Genomic DNA, 6,000 nt, shown 5'->3' on the forward strand with positions numbered 1-6,000 from the left:
TTCATGAGTGTAGCTGTGTTTCACAAGAACGATATTTTCTGAATCCGTGCTGACTATATGTCAATAAATCGTTTTCTTCGAGGTACTTCACAATGCTCGAATACAGTATATGTTCTAAAACCGTACTGCAAATCGCCGCTAGTGATATGGGCCTGCAATTCATCGGATTACTCCTACTTCCCTTTTTGGGTATTGATGTGACTTGAGCAACTTTCCAGTCTTTAGGTACGCATCTTTCTGTGAGCCAGTGGTTGTATATAATTGCTAAATATGGAGCTATTTTATCAGCATACTCTGAGAGGAACCTGACTGGTATACAATCTGAACCGGAGGCCTTGGCTTCATTAAGTGATTTAAGCTGCTTCGTTACTCCAAGGATATATACTTCTATGTTTCTCATCTTGGCAGTCGTTCTTGATTAGAATACAGGAATATTTACTTCGTCTTCTTTGGTGAAGGAGTTTCGGAAAACGACGTAAGCAGAGATTAGGTGAAGACGGACGGTGCAGTAGGGGTCTGGTTGATAAATTCGTGTAGGTCGGGAGCCGGGTGAGGAGTCCATTGGAACGGAGGTGTCGGGGAGGCGGGTGTCACCGCTGCGGCGGAAGCGTTTACGGCGGGCGGCCGTGGCGTGCTGCGGCTCGGCGCGGCGCGGCGCGGCGCTTCATTAGCGAAGTTTGCGCGCGGATTAGGCGGCATTACGGGCCCGCTCGCCGGGCCGCCATACAAACCGGCAGGCGGCGTCTGGCGACCCGGCGACCCGCGGGGACATCGATACGCCCAAACAAACACCGCTTACAGCGGCGAGCCGCCGCCAAGGCTAGGCCGTCCTTCTGAATAGTTTAGTACCCGTTAAAAGCGCAAATTATGACAGCGGCGGCAGTGTGTACTTTTATTCTTTTCCTATCGACTTCAGGCAAAGGTCATTTTATTAGATACTATTATATTACATAAAGATACAAACTGAGCAGTTGTGCGACTTGAGTTTGTTTGTGAAATCTTATGGGACTTAACTGCTAAGGTCATCAGTCCCTAAGCTTACATACACTGCTGGCCACCGTAAATGCAACACCAAGAAAGACAAGAGGTAGCACAACAAAATTCATTTTGTAGGTAACATTTTGACCAAGTATCAAATGATTACGTTTACAGACGTCTGTGACATGTGGTTCCTGCCAGAATCAGTAGCCAGAGTAGCCGCCATTGTTGGAGATCACCGCTGCCACACGTATCGGCATTGAGTCAAAGAGACGTTGGATGTGTTCCTGGGGTACAGCAGCCCAAGCAGCTTCCACACGTTGACAAAGATCATCTGGTGTGGCAGCTGGGGATGTAATCTGGGTCACTCGTTGAGCAACCATGGACCACATGTTTTCTATCGGCGAAAGATCCGGAGAGCGAGCCGGTCAGGGAAGCAATTCAGTCTGGTTATTGACGAAGAACCTTTGGACAATGCGTGCCACGTGTGGTCGCGCATTATCCTGTTGAAATATGGCTGTGGCCAAGCCCTGAAGGTAAGGAAGGACAACTGGCTCCAGCACCTCGGATATGTAGCGCCGGCTATTTAAAGTACCGGCAATGCGTACTAGAGGCGTGCGAGAGTAATATCCAATACCGCCCCATACAAAAATACCCGGTGCAAGACCAGTGTGGCGGTGCATAATGCAGCTGTCCAGCATCCTCTCTCCACGGTGTCTCCACACTCGAATCCGACCATTGTGGTGCTGCAGACAGAAGCGTGCCTCGTCAGTAAAGACGACGTCAATCCATTCTGCCGTCCACATCCGTCTGTCATCACACCATTGGCGACGGAGACGTCTGTGGCTCTGCGTTAATGGTAGACGAAGCAATGGACGTCTTGCGGACAGACCACTCTGCTGTAAACGGCGTCGAATGGTACGCGCAGACACTGGATGATGCGTTACAGACGCAATGTGCTGTGCTATGGTTCGGGACGTCACTGAGCGATCCGTCACTGCCATGCGCACAATTTGCCTATCAGCACGTGCAGTGGTGCACCGAGGTGAATGCGATCGACCACGTCGGTCCGTCGTACCTGCATCCAACAGTCACATATCCGCATTACAGTTGTTTGGTTTCGTCCAACACGACTAGCGATTTCTCTGTATGATAATCCACAATCTCGGGAAGCTACTATCCTTCCTCTGTCGAACTCGGATACTTGATCAAACGATGTTCGCTGTTGTCTACGAGGCATAACGGATCGTCTTGTGAAACAACCACAAGATAAACACACGTGCCGAACGTACACTCGTCGAAATCGCCAAGCCTATGAGGTTTTGTATGGTCTGCATACTTTTCAGTGTTCACTATACTCTGTGAAAAGTATTCTGCGGTGTGAGCGATTTTAAGAATGGAATGCTGGAGAAAAAAATGATTCAAATGGATCTGAGTACTATGGGACTTAACTTCTGAGGTCATCAGTCCCCTAGAACTTAGAACTAGTTAAACCTAACTAACCTAAGGACATCACAAACATCCATGCCCGAGGCAGGATTCGAACCTGCGACCGTAGCGATCTTGCGGTTCCAGACTGCAGCGCCTGTAACCGCACGGCCACTTCGGCCGGCGAAATTCTAATCAGTTGCATATCTCATCGCTGCAAACCCATGGTGTAAATTTCACTTGATTCGGATGCTTCCTTCAGGGTGTTGCATTTACGGTGGCCAGCAGTGTGCTACTTAACCTAAATTATCCTAAGGACAAACACACACAACCATGCCCGAGGTAGGATTCGAACCTGCGACCGCAGCAGCAGCGCGGTTCCGGACTGAAGTGCCTAGAAACGCTCTGCCACAAAGGCCGGCTTAACATTTTTACTAGACACAATTCCCCATCTCGAAATTTGCAGAAACTCTTCATGTCTAGAACAAACTATAGTCATAAATAACAAGCAAAGAACGGGACTAAAATGTAATAAGTCTATATGAAATTATGTACTGCTCCAGTGGTTTCATTTCTAAACTGCTTATAACAGCAGAACTACAGACTCAAATTAAATGATAATAACTTTAGATACACTATGTCTTTAAGTTAGTTAGGTTTAAGTAGTTATAAGTCTACGGGACTGATGTCCTCAGATGTTAAGTCTCATAGTGCTTAGAGCCATTTGAACCATTTTTTGAAAAATGTTAAATAGTTTTCTAATATATCTAATGAGATGATGGGTGGTTGAACACTGTACGTCCCGACGGTTCCAAAGTGAAACCACAACCTTAAAATCACTGATTGTTTACTTTTTGCCAATTTCTGTTTGTATTCGTTGCTTGCTATGATAATTAAGGTGGATTTTATGAAAGATTAAAAAATTCATTTTTTTACATTATAGGGACTCAAAGGCGGTCATTAATTGTGGCTCAAACGAGGGGAATCACCGAAAAACTGGCGCTCCTAGTATTTCGTGAACGGTTCAAGATATAGAATCGAGGGATTCAGCAAATGATTGTAAGTTTAATCCCCTACAAGACCTCCACTCTGTATGACCCGTGCTCCGCCATTGCTTCTAACAGGCTAACCGTACACGTGAGGGCTGCAGCTGCAGATGTGCTGCATTAGATATGGGTCTTACCTCGCGTCTTCTAAAGAAGCATATCCCAGTACAGAAAATGACACTCGGTCGTGGCTTCGAATATGAAGTGGTGCTGCATCAGTTGTGATCGTGCGAAAGAACGGGTCTGCTTTTCAGTAAAGAGCGTATAAAATGTGGTCCAAGGGATGTCTTTGTATTTAATACTGTATCTACTGACACAGCACTATTAATACGAGGTATTACACCCCCCCCCCCCACGTCACTAGTATAAATCTGTATGTGACACTCGTGAATAATAATAATAGATTAACACAGTTTCACACTCTTGCTAATCATACGCGGCCACATTCGGTGCCGTCCCGCGCCGGAGTACTCCTGATACAAAGATTAAGACGACAATTTCACAAAAACAAAAGTATATCCTTCCCATAAAAAATATTTTTTCTTCATTATTTTGGATAGTACAATAGTTAAGTCTGTTAAATACTCGTATATTAAAAAAAGACGTGTACCTCTGCGTACTGTAATATGCCTCAAACCTCTTTTCGACTTTTTAAACGGTCCATGATGTAAAAAGGGTGCAAGTTTTAGACGTTTCACCCTACACAAGATACATAACTGACCCAGCCAGTATTTATGTATGACACGAAATACGTTACCCCAATTAACTAATAGGAGAACCGCTCTTTACGAAAGGTGCTAGACACTTATTCCGTTGACGTCAAACCACGGTTCATCAACTCTGGGAGATGAAAGCAAAAGTGATTTCAGTGCTCTGCCGTAGTTCCTTCAATTTGTAGGAATTGCTGGACTACATATAGCTCACTTTTAGCATCTGTAAAAATCGTAGTGTGAGAGAAAAAGTGGAAGATTATGGTTTAAAATCCCGTCAACATTGAAGTCATTAGAGACAGAGCACAAGGTTGGAATGATTCAAGTACGGGAAAGGAAATACGGCCCTGCCCTTTCAAAAGGAACAATTCTGACGTTTGTCCGGAGAGATTTAGGGAAATATCGGAAAATCTAGCTTAGGATGGTTGGACGTGGATTTCACCCGTCGCTCCCCGAATGCGAATCGAATTTGCTAGCCACTGCGCCATTCGCTCGGTGGGTGAGAGATTAGGCAATTTCGGAGAAATACCATTATCGATCCGTTTGCTTCTCACGAGAAACACCATAAGCCGTACCATTGTTTTATGTGCGACGTATGCTGCTGCTCTATCTTCTTCAAAATGTCCATACTGTTTAGATTACTTGTCGATCAATGCCGAAAATTGATATAAGAGCCAGTCTTATTTTCACTCCTTTTTATTTATGTTGTCGTTGAAGAGAGGGAGAAGACAGAGGGTGAATGACTGTGTCAGCTCGTAGCTTACTCCTTTCAAATAGCACATACGGGTCCGATGGAAAGTATTAAAATTATTCTGATCAGTGTCAGATGTTCTCAGTTAATGAGTGCCTGTGATGAGATCAGACTTGGAATCTGACACTGGCGGATACCCTGGAGACGCGGAAACATATTGTAACCTCCCCGCAAAAAATACAAAAATGAAAAGAATTGAATATAATTGCGAATAGTGCCAAATGTTAGCTTTCCACAGTAACAAAACTCAATGATAATAAAAATGTGCAAAAATGTTAAGCCCCCACAAAATTAACGTTAAGGTGAACCTGATAAATTTTATAAGGGCAGCTGCGCTGACCTTAGGCCCTGTGCAATAGTTAATCTGATAAATTGATTCTGAGAGGAAAAGCACAGGAAATATTGTTTCAATTGGAATGATTATTTTCTTAAAACGATTGCTTTGAAAACAAAATTATTATTGGGGCATTTCTTGAACAAATTAATTACAATTAACATACATTACATTATCAGATGTGCGCAATGCTGCTTCATTACCTTACTTAACAATATACCTCGTCCCGAACCTTGACCAGAGACCCATGTCGACGCCCGCCGACTCCTCACATACAACTCCGACTCGCAACTGCTAACTCGCAACTGAACTACATGCTCTCGCGACTCGCTACATACAACAACCTTCCCGCAACTGTACTCTCGCGTGGTCAAGCGCAGACTAGCAACGATAAATAACTCTCTGGTCAGAGATTCTGTCATGCCTCGCCATCGCTGCTACTGTATACATACGTGTTTCATAACCCTCCACTGGGGGGGCAAAAATTTGGCAGCGATGGTGAGTCATTTGGACTTGCCATGAGCAACAAATTTTTTCTTAACTAATTAACTTAACAATCACAGAATATTCAGATGTAGATCATGAAGTAAATGTGGTGCACATGCACCGAGTACAAAATATATATACAATGAGTACAAAACAAATGACATAAGTGCACACGCACTGAAAAACTCATTAACATTTTCACAACAAATAAACATAATGGCAAAAAATCATGTTGACATGTGACGTAAGTGCACATGCACTGCAGTT

This window comes from Schistocerca americana, chromosome 4, assembly GCF_021461395.2.
Source record: "Schistocerca americana isolate TAMUIC-IGC-003095 chromosome 4, iqSchAmer2.1, whole genome shotgun sequence".
Taxonomy (NCBI): Eukaryota; Metazoa; Arthropoda; class Insecta; order Orthoptera; family Acrididae; genus Schistocerca; species Schistocerca americana.